Source organism: Petaurus breviceps, unplaced genomic scaffold (genome assembly GCF_028583685.1).
Source record: "Petaurus breviceps papuanus isolate PSGF00001 unplaced genomic scaffold, PetGlider_PUasm1.0 90639, whole genome shotgun sequence".
Classification (NCBI taxonomy): Eukaryota; Metazoa; Chordata; class Mammalia; order Diprotodontia; family Petauridae; genus Petaurus; species Petaurus breviceps.
The window spans coordinates 5,365,735-5,388,598 of record NW_027187296.1 but is presented as its reverse complement, the minus strand read 5'-3'; positions in this window follow the sequence as shown (position 1 = coordinate 5,388,598).

Here is a 22,864-nt window from a genome sequence, read left to right as displayed (position 1 = left end):
TTGGTGCCTTGCTGAGAAGATAAAGGAAACTCTTTATGTTTGACTGACTAATACAGGAGAGGCTCTTGTCCAAGGACTTGTGCATCTCCACTATTTGTAAAAGCAAGCATACAGACCAGTTCACTCTCTTTTTTGGACTTCTTTACCTTTTCCCATGAATCTTTCTCTCTAGCTAAACAGAAGAATTTTTATCCTAGAAACACTGGAGTTTGTGGATTAAGAAAATGATGTGGCCAGATCTGCACTTAAGGACAATCATTTTGGCAGTTTGTGTGTAGGACAGATTACAGTAGGGAGAGACTTGAGGTAGGGAGGCCAATTAAGAGGCCATTGCAATAGTCCAGATTATGGACAATGAGGGCTTATTAACAATCTAACTACATTCCTATCCATACAGTAAGGCAATTCTCATCTTGGCTTCCTGGTAACAAAAAATCCTTCCCTATATAACATCCTCTTTCATCTGTTTGTTGTCTCCTTTGTGAGATTAGTAATTCTTAAGTTTCTTGATATTCCTTTTAACCACATTTCATCTTTACAAATATATTAGAGTACTGTGACCATATTGTGTGATTTGTCCCAGTCATACTTTCTAGGTGCTGCTCTCTAGTACTAGTGCTTCCTATTAAAGGAAAGGAAAGGTGTTCTCTGTGGCTGGTGTTTCTAGCCTTCTCTGATGATATTTTCTTTACCAAAACATGTGAATTTAGCATATCGCAAGACATTTAAAGCTAGGCACAGAGGCTGTCATCATTAGCCAAGGCAATTAATTTTTGACATTCAGGAGAAGACCATCCAATTTAGATGATCAGTTTCATTGCATTCTTTTTCTTCTACATTTGTGTAGCCATGGTATTACTTACTCATTAGTATCCTATCAGAAGGCAGGGAAAGGTAAAGCACTTTTTTAGTGGAAGATTAGGTTGGATTCTTGGTGAATTTCATTGATCCATGCTCTGCCTGTCTCATTGTCATGATAATTAATCTTTGACTGGAAAAGAAGATCTATCCCTTAAAATGACAACATTTTCAGTACTTGAAGGCAAGAACATTTAGGTGACAAGTTGAGCAATGGTCCAGACCTGATATGATTTCAGGTTGCCTTCAAAGTCTGCATGAATGCCCTTGATGCCATCTCTTCACAGCCCTCCTGACAGCTTGCTCCTTCAATCATTTACTCTGTAATCTGCAGTCTCTGCATATCTCCTGACTGCTTCATTGCTACATATTAACTTGTTCAGTTTTCTTCAAGCTGCTCATCTGGTATCTCCCTACTTTAATTTCCAAGCTCCTGAAAAGTCTTGTCCACATTTTGGAGCTTTACTTACTTATCTCCTACTCAATTGACCCAGACTCAATTGAGTCAGAAGTCTGACTTGTGACTCTACCACTCTATTGAAACTTTTTTAGATTACTAAATTTAATATATTCCCCTTATGCTCATGTTTTCTCTTATGTTCTATTTTTATCCTGACTGCTGCTTATTTTGACTCTGTCAACCACCCTTTTCACTTGGACACCCATGGTGCTGAATTCTCCTACCTGATTGGCCACCCCCTTTCAGTCACCTTTACTGGATCATTATAATTTACCTCCTATCCCCTAAGGCTCTGCCTGTCCTGAGCACTCTTTTTCATCTCTATAGTCCATAGTCTTCGTTCCCATGGATTCAATTATCATCTTTAAACAAATAATTTTCAAAATAGTGTACAAAACATGTATACCCACACACATATTTGTTCCACACCTGTGACTTTCTTGGTAATTTGGAAAGCCATATGTTCCAAATTTGTCCATTCAAACATGCTATAGCAATCCCTTGCTGTAACTCCAGTCTTATATTTCCATTAAATTTTTGGACATTGCAGGGCAAAAGAGAAAGCAGTTGTTCTAAAGAATGACTCAACCACACAGGAATGGAAGCTCTAGGAGGAGAACAGATGCCAATAGGGAGCATCATAGGTGCCCCCTTCTTCTTCCCTCTCCCATTATCTTCAGCTCCCAGGGAAGGCTTATATCTTAGGCAGGCAGCAGGAGGAGCACCCTGATTCAAAGTCCTAGAGCCCCTCTGGGCTCACACTTTTAGGTAGTCTTAGATAAAACACTGAGATAGCACTAATAGGAAACTGCTTCATTTCCAGTGAGTGAGGCATGGCAATGGGGGAAGTCTGGACCACTGAAATCAAGGTATTTTCCAAATTTCCTACAAAGGAATGAGAAATAAAGTGTAAGGAACCCAGGAAATTTAACTCTATGATACAGCAAGCCAGTTGTTGGGGATGGGGACAGTGCCCAGTTTCTGAGTCAGTTAAGCCTTAGCAGACAGGTATCCTTGTAGCTAGGGCTATACTAGTCAAACCAATTTTCATCAGCTCACATATATCTCCATCGACATCTCAAACTCATCATGTTTGACACAGAAGTCACATTCCCCCCATCTCCAAATTTCCTACTTTTGTTGAAGACATCACCATAAACGAAGACACATATCTTCAATCTCAGAGTCATAGTAGAATTTTCTCTCTATTTCCAAAATTCACCCCTTTCCTCCACTTACATGACCTTACCAATCTTCTGTAACCCCTGTCCCAAACCCCATTGGTATGGGACTCTCTTATTGGTGGAGATTAAGGCTCTGATTTACTTGAGGGGTGGGGCAGAGTTGTTGAGAGCCAGAGAGCTTCAGTTCTCAGCAGTCCTTCCCTTTGCAACTAGTCAAGTTTCGTGTCTTTTTCAGGTACTCTTGGCTTTCAGCTTTGAGAAAGAAGATGGAAGAAGTCAGCCTCACTTCTGGTTGCTGAATTAAAAGACTCTAGGAAGATGTGAGAGGAGTTGGCAGTCTCTATTATGTCCTCATTACTAGTTTGCTACTCTAGAGACGTCAGGGAGTTTTACCTTGGTTGAGATCCAGGACTCTGTCTCGGTTGGATTGAGGTACCTCTCTCCCAAAGAGAGAGCTCCTTCATTCTGTGTTGTGTGGTATACCCCCTCTGATTTTGTTTTGCTATGATTTGCATAAATGTGGTCTTTTTTCCCTTCTATTTGCTATATGTGTTCATTGTGGAACTGGTATTTAGGTGGGAAAAAGGTCAATCCTTGAAAATAGAGCTTGGGGTTCTTCTCCGCAATTGATAAATTGATCAGAAGTTAGGTGGAACCAAGTATAACCCTTAAACAAATAACATTTAAGGCAAAAGATAAACATATTTCTAGTCTAGTACCCCCTCTTTCTGAGGAGAGCAGAGTGGTAGCCTCTGGCCCCAACCTCCTGCTTCCTCTCCTGGAAAGAATGAAGTTCTTCTTTGTAGAAGGTTGAGGGGAGAAGAGGCAAGAGATGTCTATTCTATCCCTTCTCAGCCACACAGAAGGACAGGCTTTGCCCCAAGTTGTCCTCATTACACATAATTGGATCCACTCCTCTTTTGATCACTATGCTTCCTAAGCCATAAGTCTGATTGTCTCATTTTCCTTCCTCAAATCTTGAGTGATTTTCTATTGATGTTAGGAAAAAATACAAACTCCTTAATTTGGTATTCAAGGTCCTTCACAATTTGATTCCGACCTACCTTCTTTGACCTATTTTTATAGTTCTTCACTTCTAACTTTCCACCATCTAGTTAAATTGAACTACCAGTTTCTCCTTGAACATTCTATCTCTGACCTAAATGCATTTGTAGAAGTGATGTCCCATGCCTGGAATTCACTCCCTCCTCATTTCTGTACAGCCAATGTGTAGGCTCCCTCTCCCTCGGCTAGGGATGGCTTACTCATCCCATCTACATCTACTTTGGCTTGTCAAGTTGGTTTCTAAGTGGAGTGGTCACATATACTCTAACTCTAGTGATAACCCTGTAGGTGACTATACCCACTATCACAGAGCCCCTACTAGTGTGTTTCTCCTTAACAAATCATCCACTAATACTTACTTAATCTTAACCAAAACATTTATCGACAATGAAAAGCAGACATTATATTTATATAATACATAAACCTTAACTATACTCTCCCTCCAATAGTCACAGTGTCCATGGGGAGAGTAGGAATACACCTAAAGCCCCATGCTAATAAAGCATGAAGGAATATATGCGTTAAGGACAATTTGCAAATCTGGAACTGTAGACTTTGTAGCTTTATATCTCAGGAATTGTCCTTAAAAATTCCAGGATAAGTACAGCTTCTGTGTGGAAGAAATATGTCTACTACTAAGCTGAGCTGATCCATTCTGTGCTTGACTAATACCTCATTATGTCTCAGTGGGACTAGTTAATACACTGAATGCCTTTCTTTCTCTTTGTTTCCAAGTTATCCTTCTGCTCAGCTGGGCTTACTCCTTCACAGCAACTGCAGTATACATCACTTCCAGCATCAGGCTTAGTTGATACCTTCAGATGAAATAGTGTGATGCTCCTTTAGGAAAAGTGAATGAATGATTTTTATTTTACAATTGGCAAAAACTCCTCTAAATCTTTTCCTTTGTAAGACTTCTCAACTTTTCAGTAACATCAGGTGGCAATGTAGAGAAGTATCTTTTGTCTTCTTTCTTCTTTTCTCTTATTCTTCTCAACAAAAGATGATGATAAACAGTAGGGTGTGTGTGTACACACACACACACACACACACATGTGTATGTGCATATATAGATATGTATATAGATATATACACACACTTTTCTCCTCCTTATTATATAGCTGAGTGGTACAGTGAATTGAACACTAAGTATGTATTCAGGAAGACCTGAGTTCAGATCTGTTCTCAGATATATACTGACTGTGTGACCTTGGGCAAATCACTTAACCTCTATCTACCTTAGTTTCTTCAACCCTAAAATGGAGATAATAATAACACTTACCTCCTAGATTATCATGAGGATCAAATGAAAAAAATTGTAAAATGTTAGTACAGTTCCTGGCACATAGTAGGTACTATATAAATGCTAGCCATTATTATTATTCTTTTCTCAGTAGCAAGTCATAACAGAGATCAGATTATATTTCCTTTCCATTCTTTTCAATAGAAGATGGCTGTAGAGCATACTTAGATTTCTTGTCAGTCAACTAATTGCCTAACAGCAAGTACAAATATATAGAGAGAGTTATCTCCCTTTAATACATTAAATAGCTTTCATCTTGGTTCTTCAGCTGGGTCTTATCAGTGAAGGAATCTTCCTTTGCTTATGGTTTGTGATAAAAGCACTATCTACTAAGGCTTATCCCGATGTGGGATAGGCTAGGTTTTTTTTTCCCCTGAAAGGTGATGATGCTGTCACTGGGACCTGTTTGGTCAAGGGGACTAAGCCTCAAACCTGTCTCCACTGACAGCTTTCTAGTGGCCTCTGGCTATATTGAGGTAATTTCCAGTTTGCTTTAGGGTATAAAAAGCTCACTTATATGGAATGAAGGCCCTTCACACTTGGCAGAAATGCCCCAAGACTATGGGCATTTCCATACCCTGTCCTATGGACCAGACACAGACACATTTCTACTAAGAGGGGAAGGTGGGCGGTAGGACTTAGCTACTCAAGCTAAGTGCTGTAGTATCTTTGTTGAGTATCTTTTTTTTTAATGATATGGCTAAGTAAATCTCTTTCTGTTAACTGTTGAGTGACCTATACATGTTTAATTTTGTATCAGCAACAAACTTAAGCTAATAGGGTATTAGCTTCAGGCTTGCCCATTACAAAATTAGTACCCTAAATCTGTAATTTTTATCTGTAATCAAGTAAATTACATTGTTCCACAATTACAGAATAGTTCTGATGTCAATATTTTCCCATTCATTAACCTAAAAGTTCTCTAGTATTTCAACTCTTTGTATACAAATCATTCTACAGTCTGTGTTCTCTATCTACTGCTTGTCCTGTGCAAATGAGGACCTCCTGTTTCAAAACTGAGCATCAAAAAAGACTCACCTCAGTATAGTACTTGGTGCCTTAGAACCCTAAGTCAGTCTTATGCTCTAGACAAGCGAACTCTCATGGGTCACTCCTTGTATCTGTTTCTCATATCCTTTTTGTCCTTCAAAACCCAATCTAGGTTCTGTCTCTTTTGTGAAGCTTTGGCTGACCTATACAGTTGTTGGTGTACACTCCTTCCTCTAGTTATCTTGATTCATTTATCTATGTGCATCCCAGTGGAACATAAGTTTGCTAATGGAATGGGCTGTTTAATTTTTTATTTTAAAGCTCTAGTGTCTCGTAGAAGGTCACTAATGAGGGTCTTATATAGCCTACTGTATTTTTGGCCGGTTCCAATCATGCTTTACTTCCCAGACATTTTTCTTGCCACATTTTTTGTATCAAATGGTCTGGGACTAGGCTTTAGAGAACTGCTAATTTCGGACTTTTTGGTTCAGTGTTTCCAAAGTTAGACATGGGCACAGAGCCCCTGTTAAAGTTGCACTGTATACTTAGTTATGTTGAATGAAAAGAACAATTACTTTGGAGGGAGAACACCTCTTTTCCAGTGGTAGTTCTGCCAGTTAAAGTCTGTTTGACCTCAGGCAAGTCACTTGACTTTTGGGGGTCTAAGTTTCCTCTTCTCTAAAGAGAGGGAATTGGGCTAGATGATCTTTAAGGAGTTCATTCCAACCCTAAATCCTATGATTCATGCACAGGAGTTAATGGGGATTCTTAGGGTATTGCTTTGTCTCTGGCTTTTTTTGTTACCCTTCCTGGAAAGAAATAGTGGAAATTAACCATCAGTTGGAGACCTTCGTTGTCGTGCCAAGGTAGCACGATGGCAGCAAAATCTAAACGTTTTGTTCTTTTACTTCTATTTAATGTACATCTGGGATACTCATTAGGTGGAAGGCAAGGCATTGCTCCACAGAAATGAATGTCAACAGGGGGGTCTTGTGAACACTGCTCTGTATCTAGTAGATGAATTACATGTTTGAGAGCTGTTGGAAAGAGCATCAATCTTCTGAAGAATGAACAGAAAGCTAAATCAACTCTGAGTGTGCAGCCAAGGTGTCTCGTGGTAGACATGATCAGAAACAGAACCTACTGCTGTGGAAGCAGTAAAATCGAGGGGAAAGAGGACTTAATGAGAAAATCCTACTTCTTCACATGACCTGTTACTCCCTATCCCCTGACCCCACTTGTTATTGTTATTATTACTGTTTTTCCCCAAACATCTTGGGAAATATGATTTAACTTTTTATAGTCAAAGTTAAAGCTATAATTGTTTCCAGATCATAAAATTTTAATAGAAGATATCTATTAGGCTAAGAAAAGGAGTACTTTTTTATAATTTAAGTAAGCTCATATATACTGTTTATTTTTTGACCATGAATTAAAAGTGAGAGCATTGGAATTTACTAAGAGAGCTCACTGAGCACTCATAAACTACTTTTCTACTTGTAAAAAAAATAGTATAAATGAAAAAGTGGGTTATTGAGTTTCACAAAAGTTATTTTAAAAGATTTTCAAATGTTTCTTTTTCATCTAGGGCTATGGTGAATTAGACTGGTGAGAAATCATGTTTTCATCCCATATTCCCAGGAATGTATATTTTAAATATCAATGTGTAAAATCATAAGCTTGGGAGACATTCTGAGAAGCCATTAAGTCTCTGCCTTTGCCATAGAATTCCAGAGGTCATTAGAGCTTTTTCTTACTGTGTTGTATGTGGCAATTCCATATTTTTCCCCACACAGACAAAGACAACCCTGGTCATTCTGGGAGCAGATCTGAGATTAAAAAAATTTTTTCCAGCCTCATTTGGGGAGATGGTCTGATCATTAATTATATTAGACTATATATTAGGATATATTAATGACATATTCTACAGCCAACTCTATTTACCTGGGAGGGCTATCCATTCTAAATCTGGCCTTTAAGCTTTTCTACTAACACCTATAGTTTATTAAATCTAACATTAATTAAAAAAATTAAACAAAACCTAATACAAGACTTAGAATCAGGAAGACTTGGATTTGAAGCCCAATTCAGATATTTGCTAGCTGTGTGACCCTGGACAAGTAAATCAATCTGTAAAATGAGAGGGACAGACTCGACAACTTTTAAGGACCATGAATCTATAACCTGTTGTGTACAAGGTACTCAGGATACAAAGGAAAAAAAAACAATAGCATTAGTCTTCACACAACTTAAAATCTGAGTGGGGGGAGAGGGATAGAAGAGCATGCACTATGCACACAAGTACATATAAGGTAATCAAGGAAATATGGAACATAGACAATGGGGAGAATGGGATTCTTGATGAAAACTACACTATAAGTTCTGCCTCACTTTTGCCAGGCTTTCTTACAATCCTGGGATATGGGAAGTAAAGAAAGAAAATAAGCATTGTGTAATATATGCCAGGTAATATACTAAGTATTTTTTTTTACAAATATGATATCATTTGAGCATTCCAACAATGCTATGAAGGAGGTGCTATTATTATCCCCATTTTACAGTTGAAAAGACTGAGGTTAAGTGACTTGCCCATGGTCATACAACTAATAAATATCTGAGTACATATTTGAACTCAGATCGTCCTGACTTCAGACTCTGGGCACATTGTACCACCAGCTGCTCTGATAGTATCTTCAGGTCTTTCTTGTGACTAGGCCAGACCAGGACCCAGGTGGAATTCTCCCAACATTCCCCTCCAAACAACTTTAAAATAATGCTTCAAATAAAATTTTGGAGGGGTAGAGTCAACAAAAGGTCAGAGGGAGACATTTTTCCAACCTGAGACAACTTAGGATATTCTCAGGAGAGGTCTATAACACCAGGGTAGGTACAGGAGACCCTGAGGGTGTCAGAAGTATGAGTTGTGGATCTTGGAGGCAGCAGCAGCATTAGCTGCTGCTGCTTCAGGAGTTCTCAGCCTAGAGATAGTAAAGCAGTTGAACAACTGGTCAGAAAGAGATTATGGGGGCCCCTTGTTGGTACTGAATGCAATTGGCTCTAAATGACAACTCTATTGCCCATAAGTAATTCTGGGTTATTGTTCCAGAATGGAAAGGAGAGCTTGTAGTGGATCATAAGGGAGCAGGGGTCCTGGTCACAGTTCTAGGGCCAAGAGGAGCACTAGTGCTTGTGGCTTCAGGGGATCAGGGGCCTTTCCTGGGTAAAGACCAGAGTGTAGACCATGAGATCAGTGACAAAACTCTCCCAGGATAGCACTACCTTGGGAGCACTGAAAACTTGCAGACCCCGAATTAACTTTGAAAACAGTCACAAGAAAAAGCCTGAAGCTTGGCATAGAGCCTTTACCCTCTTGCTGAACAAAGCCCACCTTTAACATAATGTTAAAAGTTAAGAAATAGTCTGGAAAAATGAGCAAACACCAAAAACAAAAACAAACCACCCAAACACAAACAAACAAACTTGACCATTAAAAGCTACTACAGGGGTGGCCTGGTAGCACAGTGAGTAAGAGCACCGTCTCCAGTGTCAGGATGACCGGGGGATCGAATCCCTGGCTCAGACACTTAGCACCCACCCAGAAACACCTGGCCGTGTAATCTTGAGCAAGTTACTTAACCCCGATTGCTTAAAAAAAAAAAACTACTACAGAGGTAGGGAACAACAAGACAAACAGTGTGAAAACAGAAGAAAACAATGTGAAACCTTAAAGAAAAAATACTAATTGAACCCAAGACCAGCAAGAATTCTTGGAAGAGTTAAAGAAAGAGATAAGTAGTAGAGGAGAAATTGGAAAAAGAAATGAGAGTGATACAAGAAAATTTTAAAAAGAGAATTAACAGCTTGGTAAAAAGAGACACAAAAAGTAATAAAGAAAATATCACCTTAAAAAACCATAATTGGCCTAATGGCAAAAGAGGCACAAAAATTCAATGAAGAAAATAAAGCAGAATAGAAAAATAGAAAAGGAGATACAGACATTCATTGAAGAAAATAATTCCTTAAAAAATAGAATTGGGTAAATGAAAGCCAGTGACTTCATGAGACTTGAACAAACAATAAAACAAAGTCCAAAGAATAAAAAAAGTAGAATAAAATATGAACTATCTCATTTGAAAAACAACTCACCTGGAAAATAGATGGAGGAGAGAGAATTTACCTGAAAACCATTATTTAAAAAGATCCTAATTTCAAGAAATTATGAAGAAAAACTGTTGTGATATCTTAGATTGAGAGAGTAAAATAGAAATTGAAAGAATCTGAAATCACTTCCTGATCGAATTCCCAAAATGAAAACTCCCAGGACTATTATAGCCAAGTTTTAGAGTTCCTAGGTCAAAGAGAAAATATTGCAAACAATCAGAAAGAAACAATTCAAATTTTGTGGAGCCACAGTCAGAATCACACAAGATTTAGCAGCTTTCCATGTTAAAGGAGCAGAGGACTTTGGAATGTGATATTCCTGGAAGGCAAAGGAGCTAGGATTAAAACCAAGAATAACTCATCAAGCAAAACAGAGTGTATAATCCTTCAGATGAAAAATGAATATTTAATAAAAAAGAGGACTTTCAATGATTCCTGATGAAAAGACCAGAGCTGAATAAAAATATGACATTCAAACAGAAAACTCAAGAGAAGCTTAAAAAGGTAAACAGGAAAGAGTAAACAGGTCTCAATAAAGTTAAACTGTTTACATTCCTCCATGGGAAAATGATATGTGTGACATCTAAGAACTATATCATTAGTATAACAGTTAAAAGGAGTTTACATAGGTATAGGGCATACATGTGAGTTGATTATGTTATAATGATTTCTAAAAAAATGAATGAATGAGAAAGAGGGATGCACTTGGAGAAGGGGGAAGAGAGGTAGAATGGGAAACATTTTCTCACATAAAAGAGGCATGCAAGAAAGAGCTTTTACAGTGGAGGGAAAAATGGGGAGTGAGGAGTGTGGGCAATGCTTAAACCTCACTCTCATCAGAATTGGTTCCAAGAGAGAAGAACATATATACACATTCATTAATGTATAGAAATGTGACTTACTCAATAGGGCAATAGGAGGGGAAGGAGATAAGAGAAAGGGGGTGAATAATAAAAGGGGAGGCAGATTAAAGGAGGCAATAGAAGGAAAATAGACTTTTGAGGAGGAATAGGATAAAAAGGAAAAGAAGAAACAGAAGATAATGGGATGGGGGGAAATGTATACTAATCACAACTGTGAATGTGAATGGGATGAACTCATCTATAAAATGGAAACAGATAGATGAGTGGAATAGAAACCAGAATCCAACAATATGTAGTTTACGAGAGACACACTTGAAACAGAAAGACACATGCAGAGTTAAAACAAAGGGCTGGGGTAAATATCTGATATGCTTCAACTGAACTGAAAAAAAAAAGGCAGCAATGCTCTCATAATGATCAACTGTGAAAGACTTGGCTGCTCTGATCAGTACAATGATCCAAGATAATTCCAAAGGATTCATGATGAAAAAATATTATATGCCTCTAGAGAAAGAACTGATGAAATCTGAGTACAAACTTTCTCACTTTATTTTTTTCTTGCTCTATTTTTTGAAATATCACTAACATGGAAATATGATTTGTATGATTTCACATGTATAATTTATATAATTTTGGAATTATCTTGGGGAATTATTGAGCACACGGTGACATATGAATACTATTGTGTTATTAAAATGACAAAAAGAGATTATTTCAGAGAATCAGGGTAATATGAACTGATACAGAATAAAGTGAGTAGAACCAGGAAAACAATATGTATAAGGACAAGAAAAGCAACTTTAAAAGACTTAAGAACTTTTAAACAATACAATGATCAGTAATGCACCTAGAAGACCTATAATGAAATATGAGGAAGTATGTTACCCACCACTGATGTATTCAATATGCAGAATGAAACCTGCAGTTGTACACATAACCACTGTGTGAATTGGTTTTGCTTGACCTCCCTCCCTCCCTCCCTTCCTTCCTCCCTTCCTTCCTTCCTTCCTTCCTTCCTTCCTTCCTTCCTTCCTTCCTTCCTTCCTTCCTTCCTTCCTTCCATTCTCTCTGTCTCTCTTTCTTTTCCTTCTACTCTACTTCTTTTTCTTCTTTTAAAATCTCAGTTGGGGAGTGGGACAAAGGGGCTATTAGCAATACTGACACCAATAAAGAAGGCTGTTGAAACATTTTTAAAAAATATGTGGTAGAGAACAGAAGGAAAGAATGAAGGGAAATACAGATAAATAAGACTATTTATAAATGAGACTATTTTCAAAGTAATACTTGAGATTTATCATATACTATTTCAATAAGAACAAGCAGTGTGACATAAAGATTCATAAGGAGGTCTCTTTTTCTGTTCTATTATATAATATGGAAAAAAATTTTGGTCCCTAAGTTCAGGAAAAAAAATTAAAATTGTATCAAACTTAGTGATATCTTTATGTCATTATGTCCAACAGTGTTCAGTGATTCAAGTCTAGGCATGCAGAAGGCAGATGTTTGTGGCAGCCTAGATCTTAGCCCTGACAGGGTGAATAGAGTGGAAGGAATAAGGTGAAAAAGAATTAAATATGGAAGACAGTGTATAGTGAACTGGCTAGTGATATATAGTTAAGGATGAGAAAAGAGAAAAGTAAGTTCAGCAAATTGAGAGAACAGGAAGGAATGGAAAGACAGGAGGATAATAAGGATGAAGAAATAAGAGCTGGTTTTATGAAAAAAAAAACCCCCAACAAAATTGATAGAACATTAGTCAATATGATAAAAAAGAAAGAAGAAAACCAAATTACAAATATAAAATATGAAAAGGGTGAATCTACCTCCAATGAAGAGGAAATTAAAACAATAATTAGAATTATTTTGCCCAATTGTATGCCCATAAATCTGACAATATTAGGGAAATGGATGAATATTTACAAAAAAATATGTAAGTTGCCCAAATTAACTGATGATGAAGTAAATTACTTAAATAACCCCATCTCAGAAAAAGAAATTGGACAAGCCATCAATGAACTCCCTAGGAAAAATCACCAGGGCCAGATGGATTTACAAGGGAATTCTATCAAACATTTAAAGAACAATTTATTCCAATACTTTCCAAACTATTTGGAAAAATTGGAGAAGAAGGAGTCCTACCAAATTCTTTTTATGACACAAATATGGTACTGATACCTAAATAGGGAAGAAACAAAATGGAGAAAGAAAATTATAATCCAATTTCCCTAATGAATATAGATGCAAAAATTTAAAATAAAATGTTAGCAAAAAGACTACAGCAACTGATCATGAGAATAATATACTTTGATCAGGTAGGATTTATTCCAGGAATGCAAGGATGGTTCAATATTAGGAAAACTATCAGTATAATTGGTCATATCAACAACAAAACTAGTAGAAACCATATGATTATCTCAATAGATGCTGAAAAGGCTTTTGACAAAATATAACACCCATTCCTATTAAAAACACTAGAAAGTATAGGAATAAATGGAGCCTTCCTTAAAATAATAAGTAGCTCCTACCTAAAGCCATCAGCAAGTATCATATGTAATGGAGATAAACTAGAAGCATTTCCAATAAGATCAGGGATGAAACAAGGATGTCCACTATCAGCCCTCTTATTCATTTTGGTACTAGAAATGCTAGCAGTAGCAATAAGAGGGAAAAAAAGAAATAGAAGGAATCAGATTAGGCAAAGAAGAGATTAAATTCTTTGCAGATGACATGATGATGTACTTAGAGAATCCTAGAGAATCAAGTAAAAAAACTACTTGAGACAATAAATAAATTTGGCAAAGTTGCAGGATATAAAATAAATCCACACAGATTCTTGGCATTCCTAAGTATTTATAAGGAAATCCAACAACAAGAAATAGAAAGAGAAATCCCATTTAAAGTTACTGTACACATTATAAAATATTTGGGAATCTACCTGCCAAAATAAACCCAGGACCTATATGAATATAATTACCAAATACTTTTTACACAAATAAAGTCAGATCTACATAATTGGGAAAACATCATTTGCTCATGGCTAGGTCAAGCTAATATAATGGAAAAGACAATTTTACCCAAATTAATTTACATATTTAGTGCCATACCAATCAATCTACTAAAAAATTATTTTATAGAGCTAGAAAAAATAGTAATAAAATTCATTTGGAAGAACAAAAGGTCCAGAATATCAAGGGAATCAATGAAAAGAAATGCTAGGGAAGGTGATCTAGCCATACCAGATTTTAGTCTGTATTATAAAGCAGCAGTAATCAAAACTATTGGTACTAATTGAGGAATAAAGTAGTGGATCAGTGGAATAGATTAGGTACATGAGATACAGCAGTCAATGACTACAGTAATCTACTGTTTGATAAACCCAAAGGCCCCAGCTTCTGGGATAAGAACTCACTATTTGACAAAAACTGCTGGGAAAACTGGAGTATAGTATGGCAGAAACTAGGCATAGACAATATCTCACACCATATACCAAAATAAAGTTTAAATGGGTGCATGATCTAGGTATAAAGGCTGATACTGTAAGCAATATGGGAGAGCAAGTAATAATTTATCTGTCAGATTTATGGAGAAGGGAAGACTTTATGACCAAACGAGTTAGAGAGCATTATGAAATGCAAAATGGTTAGTTTTTATTACATTAAATTGAAAAATTTCTGGGCCAATAAAGCCAATGTAACCAGGATTAAGAGGGAAGTGGAAAATTGGGAAAGAATTTTTATAACCAGTGTCTTTGATAGAGACCTCATTTCTAAAATATGCAGAGAACTGAGTCAAATTTATAAGAATACAAGTCATTCTCCAATTGATAAATGGTCAAAGGATATGAACAGACAGTTTTCAGAGGAAGAAATTAAAGATATCTATAAGCATATGAAAAATGCTCTGAATCACTACTGATTAGAGAAATGCAAATCAAAACAACTCTGAGGTACCACATCTCACCACTCAGATTGGCTAAGATGACAAAAGAGAAAAATGATAAATGCTGGAGAGTATATGGAAAAATTGGAACACTAATGCATTGCTGGTGGAGTTGTGGAGAGCATTCTGGAGAGCAATTTCTAACTTTGCCCAATGGGCTATAAAAATGTGCATACCTTTTGATCCAGCAATACCTCTTCTAGGGCTGTATCCCGAAGAGATCATAGAAGTGGGAGAAAGATCCATATGTGCAAAAATATTTATAGAAGCTCTTTTTGTGGTGGCAAAGAATTGGAAATCAAGGGGATGCCCATCAATTGGGGAATGGCTAAACAAGTTATGGTATATGAATATGATGGAATACTATTGTGCCATAAGAAATAAAGAGCAGATGAACTCCATAATAACCTGGAGAGAAGTATAGAAACTGATGCTGAGTGAGGGGAGCAGAACTAGGAGAACTTTGTACACAATTACAGACACATCATATGTGTGATGACTGGCTTGGATAGATTGGGCTCCTCTCAACAATGCAAGGTTATAAGACACCTCCAAAAGACTCATGATGGAAAGGAATATCCCCATCCAGGTAAAGAACTGCAGAGTCTGAGTGTGGATTGAGGTGGGCTACTTGCTCTCTCTCTTTTTTGGTTTTGTTTTGTTTCTTCTTTCTTGTTGTTCCCTCCATTGGTTGTAGTCCTTCTTTGCAACTTGACTGGTGTTTGCTGTGAAGGTATTTGTGGATCCTATATTTGATTGCATCCCACCATGGAGGGGGGGAGGGGAAGGAGAGGAAGGGAGAGGGAATTGGAAACTCAAGGGATTGTGGAGCTTGGTGTTGTGAACTAGAAGTAGATGAATAAATTAAAAAAAAATAAGGATGAAAGTAGGTTTAGAAGGAGTGAGACAGAAGGTAAAATTATGATTAGAAAGGATTTTTTGTAGTTTAAAGTTATGGAAGAACAGTTTTGGATAACGATGAAATCTGAGGTTTCAATATACCCACAAATCCTTAGTATAGAAAAGTTTGCTTAACTATTTGCTTTGATTGAATTACTTCCTTTGAATCTAGGCATGGGAAACCCTTTAGCAAACAAACATTTAGCCCATGTCTATTCTAGTAAAGTTTTGAGAAAGAAGAAGTCTGGTGTTGAGAAACTTGTTTATTCTTAGCACTAAGTGGGTTGTAGTGTTGAGAAAGGGATGGCTTTTGAATCAAGTCTATACATCTTGACTCCATTATTTTGACTGAAGTGAATTTCTAGCATATTAAATCAGATACACATAAATTCAAAACTAAGTAAAATATATTCTAAAGACAAAATAAATATTTTGGGGAATATACCTCCTTTCTTCTCTATTAGCATAGATAATTGTATCAACCATATAAATGATTGTCACTTTATATATAAAATTAATGCATGAAACCCCACATATGTGAACTAAAAGATAAATATGAAACATGATGGTTGGCTCTCTAAAACATGTGAAAGGAATGTGCCCAACTTTCTTTATGTTAATAGAACTGTTAAGACAGATAATAATGTGAAATATTCTTTAGTTGGAGCTAAACTAAAAGGAATTACAAAGAAGGATTTAGGAACTGTAAAGAAGGCCAGAGTATTAGAGAAAGGAAAACTTCTAGATTTTTTTTTTAAAGAAAGAGAATGGATGAAATCTGTAAATTATAAGACATAGAACCAGACTTCAATTCATGTAAAAATTCTAGAATACATTGGTAAAGGGATGATTAATAACCATCTAGAAAATGAAATAGTGTTTACAAAAAAAAAGTGTGGTGACATAAAAAAATAAGTCATGAAAAATTAACCTATTTTTTTGGACAGAGTTACCAGACTGGTGGAACCAAGGAATGCTGGAGATATTATTTCTCTAGGTTTTGTCAAGGCATTTTACAAAGCTTTTCATTCAATTCTTGCATAAAATATGGAGAGATGGGGGCCAGAGAATAATACAGTTAAAAAATATTGACTAAACGTTTTTGCAAGACTCCCATATATAACTGATATCATATTGCTTGCCTTCTCAATGGGTGGTGGAAGGGCAGGAGGGAAGGAGAGAATTTGAAATTCAAAATAAAAAAAAAGAAGTTAAATTGATTATTATGTTTCCCAATTTTATCAATGATTTGGATGAACATGTTGTATCCCACTGCCAATAGCAGATGACACAAGCTGGTAAGATGTTTTATCTGGTCTCTAAAAGTTCAGGTTAAAATAATCAATCAATCAATATTTATTAAGTACCTACTATGTGTCAGGCACTGTGTTAAGTGCTAGTGATACAAAAAGAGGCAAAAGACAGTCCTTGAACTCAGGGAATTTATAATCTTAGCAAATATCTGGGTTGGAGAATTTCTAGAAAATTGGTACTTGGGGAAATGATATATTCATGAATTTTTTTTAAGCAATTGGGGTTAAGTAACTTGCTCAAGGTTACACAGCCAGTTATTTCTGGGTGTGGTGCTAAGTGTCTGAGCCCGGATTCGATCTCCAGGTCATCCCGACACTGGGGCCGGTGCTCTTACTCACTGTGCTACCTGGCTGCCCCATATTCATGAATTTTATTGTTATGCAGTGCAGCAAGCAGAAAAACAAAGCATCTGTAGTGCACATATATACTACATGGCAATATAAATAGACAGAGGTTTGTCCCCACATACAAGAACCTCATCCCAACCTGAAGGTGAGAGATATATGTTAGGGAGGGAACATACCCAAAGTTAGGGTTCAAGTGGCAAGATTAAATACCCTAAAAATGAACTTGGTTGAGAACAGGTAATCAGTGCCAGTTGCAGGAGGGAACTAATCAGGCACAGATGTGTTGGAGAGTTCTCAGAGTACCTTATCAATGCAAGGCTTGAGCAAAGCTCTGGTAGAGGGAGTTTATTGGGACCACAAAGTGGTGGAGGATCTAACCTTAACTAGGGTAACAGAAGAGAATGACACAAGGTCCCTGAAGCAGGTCAAGAGTTCATCCCATCAAAAAGCTGCAAGACTTATCTGCCTAACATAAGAGTTAATAGTGGAAAAGTATAGTTGTCTGTTTTGCCCATATATTTCATTGAAGACTACTTAATCTAAGTGACTCCATATCACAGTCCTAACATTATAATATGACATCAAATTACAATAAGTAATAACATCAAACAAAACAAAGTGTATAAATATGAAGAGGAATATTTCACATATGCAGAAGAGTAAAAAAAAACCACTGGCCTGAATCTGAGAGAAAATGTAACAGGAATAAATGTAAATCTTACACTTAGGTTTGAAAATCAGCTTTATAAATACGTGGTGGGAAAAAAAGATATGAGGGTCTTTTGAGTGGTCTGCAAGCTCAATTTGAGCTCACAGTGTGATAAGTCAACTGAAAAAAGCTAATGCAACTTTAAGCTGCATTAAAAGAATCATTGTGTGCAGGACTAAGGGGATGGTAGTTCTACACTCTTCCCTACCCAGGCTACCTGTGGTGTACTTTGTTCACTTCTGGGTGCCTCACTTTAGGAAGGATATAGATAATCTGAAGATTAATCAGAAGAGGTTGAGTAGATTGGTGAAATGCCCTAAGATCATATTATATGAGGATTGATTAAAAGATATGGAGATATGGGGCAACTAGGTGGTGCAGTATCCCTGGAATCAGGAGGATCTGAGTTCAAATCCAGCCTCAGGCACTTGACAGTTACTACCTGTGTGACCCTATGTAAGTCACTCAACCCCAATTGCCTCACCCCCCCCCAAAAAAAAAAACACAAACCTGTGGAGATAACCATGAGCTATCAATTGCTATCAATTTATACCTATCAGATTGGCTAAGATGATTGGAGGGGAAATTGACAAAAATTGGAGGGGAAGTGGGAAAATTGGGACACTAATTCAATGTTGGTATAACTGTGAACTGATCCAGCCATTTTGGAGAGCAATCTGGAATTATGCCCAAAGAGTTATTAAACTGTCTAAACTCTTTGACTCAGCAATGTCACTAAGGAAAAGCACCTGAATATTCTAAAATATTTATAGCAGTTCTCTTTGTGGTGGCAAAGAACTGGAAATTGTAGGGAATCCCATCAGTTGGGAATGTCTGAACAAGTTGTGGTATATGATTGTGATGGAATATTACTACTGTGCTATAAAAAATGATGAGCCCAGTGATCTTAGAAAAACATGAATAAACTTGCACACACAAATGAACAGAAAAATAAGCAGATCCAAGAGAATACTGTATACAGTAACAATATTGTTTTAATAACAATTTTGAGTGACTAAGTCATTTGGACTATTATAATTGCCCAAATTAACTATAAAGGATCTATAAAGGAAGATGATATCTGCCTCTACAGAATGAACTGATAAATTGAAGTATGTATAGAATGGTATATATATATATATATGTATATACATATACATATATACACACATAGTTATATAGATAGATAGGTATCTATCTATATCCATATCTACACAGACATATAATTTGTGTCTAATTGTAGTCATCTCTAGGGTGGGGAATGGGAAGGGGGAGGGAAGAAAAAAGAAAAAAAAACAAGTTATATGATAACCTTATTATAAATTTAAAAGGAATAGCAAGTAGTGCATAATAGATTTGCAGTTTCATGTACAATCATCTTTTCTATTTTCTATATTATGGAAGTGCTTGTTTTATTTCTTAAATTCCAAATAAAATAAGTAAAACTTTTAAAAGGTATGGAGATAATTAGCTTGGAAAAAGAAGACTAAAAGGGATCTGATTGCTGTCTATAAGCATGTATATATTTGAAGGACTATCACATGGGATAGAGATCAGACTTCTGCTTGGCTTAGAGGACAAGAGAAAATGGGTGAAAATAACAAAGAGTTAAATTGAAGTTTAATATTAGGGACAGCTTTATAACAATTAAGAGTTATGTAAATATAACCCAGTTATCTAGCTAAGTCTGGGGTATTTTGTGGATACAGGGAGGAGAGGGAGGGAGAGAGAGGAGGAAGGAAGGGACCTCTGAAACTCAACATAAAGAAGAGATCATCTTCTCTACATGTTCCAAATTTCTAGGATGTTTCCCTGAAGACTTTAGGCAATTTCTCCTTGGGTGAGCTAGCAATCATTTTTTTTTGGGGGGGGGGGTGCTAACCTGAGATCTCATTTCACTCCCACTTAAAAAAATTCATCTACTGTATATTTTTTGGTATAATATGTTTAATTTATAACACTAGTTATACAAAAGAATATCATAGTGAATAGCAAATAAAGTCATTTATCAGAGCAAATAGCAGAAAGAAACCAGTGTTTGATGGGAAAGGAGCCAACTTAGTAGGTATAAGCCTGGAATTGCCCTTCTCCCTTCAATGGATAGCAGCCTTTGTTCTGATGCACATACCCTTAGACCTGCAATATTTAGAGGAGAAGATAGTTATAATTTTAGATTGGCACTCCCTTCTGAGACACTGAAGAATAGAACATCCCACCTCTTGGCCTCTTCTCTTGCTCCTGTTTAGGCAAGAATCAAACCCCAGTTCCCCTTGGACAGGGGTGAACATGATTCCAAAGTTATATATGAATGCTTCCTGCAAGTTACATTTAGGCAATGCACATGAAAACTAACATCTACTTAGTTTGCATGTGGGTTTTACTTTAAGGTGTGCTGGAGCCATCTTGAACCAACTCAAATGAACAGATTGTTAAATTTTCATTGTGAACATTTACTCTTCAGAAATAGTCAAACACTACAAATTCGGTTTTGATTTATTATTTTTTATTGTCTAGGCTTAAGAAAGTGATGAAAAATAGTAATAATCAAATGTAAAATATGTCATGCATGCATTCCCTTCCCCCCCACCCCCAACAGCCTGCCAGAGTGCTTGGTTTAACTAGCACACGGTGGATTCTCTATCACTGGACATCTTCAAGTAAAAGCTGGATGATTACTTGGTGGATATATGGTGGGAATTCTCTTTCAAGAGCTGCTCAGACCAGATGGCCTTTGAGGTATTTCCCAACCTGAGAAAACTTGAAAACTCTCTCTTAGAAGAAAAAGCAAGTACTTTATAATTGAGGAATAGTTCTGTTTTGCAGATGGCTTTTGTACAGTGCATGTGTCTAAGTGTATGTATCTCGAGGAAAAAAAAACCCAAACATTTGGCACTAATGATGATGAATGTCTGAAACTGATCAAAGGAAATTGCTGGACTTCCATTTCCTTGAAGCCAAGGAATCTACATTTATCATCATAGCCTCTATTGGCAACAGCTGTATGATGTTACCAAGAACTGAATTGGCATCTTCCCTTTCTTTTACAATCCTTAAGATACACTAATATTCCAAGTTAGGCTAATACTAAGTGGGCAGCTGGATACTTCAGAGAGCAACTCTAGACCTGATAAATTTAGTTTAGTTATACCAACTAATAGGACTATAAATCAGTCAACACTGATAATTACAAAGTGAATATTTACTTGGGGAATGAAAGAGGGAGTCAGGTTGTAACTTCAAATAAATCATTTACTTCTTAGAAATTTATGACTTTCTCTGAATTATATTATACTTGTCATTTTCCTCCAAATATTTAAATCTTCATGCTGCCTTGTGGTATTTTAATAGCAGAATAAAGTATATTCAAATGCCATTATAGGCTCAACAAGATGGATCTAATTTATGCTATAGTCAGGGTCATCCCTATCTAGTTTCATTGTGGGGCAGGGTTATCTCTACAGTCTATTCAGGCTGTAAAAAACTCTTCTCTTTGCTTGTTTACAACTGAACATTTTTATATAGTTGAAAGAGGGAAAGAAGTCAGCAAAGAAGATTTTAAAAAGTGCAAATAAAAAGGAGAAAGGAAACTTAGTGACCACTGGTGGTAGTGTTAATTATATACATTCAGTGCCTAAAGCAGTGCTTGCATATATAGGCCTTTAATAAATATTAGTTAAATTGATGGATTTTAATTGAATATTATCCTTAGGTCTTTTTATTTTAACTACTACATAGTGGAACCACTTACTTTTTCCTCTACCTCAATGTTTCCATGTAGTTATAGACTCCTCAAAAAGGACCCCTACTCAGTAGGAAGAGGGCACCCAAATAGAAAGGTTCTGAATTATGAACTCAGTTCTGTTTCTAGAAGCAGTCTACAGAATATTGGTGAACATGGATAGTGTTGTTGTTGTATGTCTTTCACTCTTGAAGAAGACTAATGACATTATAAGGTGATATCTTGTGATATCTTGACTTGCATGTGAATTGGATTTAAGTAAGGCAGAGATGTACAAAGTCATCAGCCTCACTTCTCTTCTCCAGAGTCATCAAACTCCAGTGGCAAGACAAAAGTCAAGATGAGCAGCAATGATGCAGGATGTAGTGGATGACCTTGGTCTTTCTAAATTAAGATCTTTCCCAGGCCTCAATATGTCTGAGGCAACTTCCATTCACTGACTAAGGGCTAGGTAAGAATTGAGACAAAAGATGGCCTAATTTTACATTATGAAAACATCATTTTGGGAAAAGAATGCCCTCAAATTTTCCAAAAGCTGGATGGGTTGCATTCAAATGACAGTGGGCACCCTATTGGGAGAAAGAATATATTCCTTGAGGGAAGAGACTTTTTCTTTGGTCTTTGTATCCCTAATGCCTAGCAACAGTACTTGGTAGAAAAGGCTTATTGAATTGATTTGATTTGGATGACAGTCAGGATCCCACTGAATAATTATAATATTACTATTTCTATTGTTGACAGAATCTGGTTTTTAAAACTGCTTTAAAGATATAGATGAGAGTCCTACAGTATAAACAGGTAGATATTGGATGTGAGCTGCATTACTAGAAGAAATATCCATGTTAACGAGAACATAACTCAATTGGAGTTTTTGAGAATGAATGAGTTAAATGTTTCCAAATTATACTGTGTTATATAGCCCCAAATGTTTATGCTATTCCCGATTCTATCCCAACACTCATTACAGGGAGCAGGATAAGTCTTTCCTCTATAGAGAGCCAGAGAAGGAGGACACCTGTCTCACTGACAGCC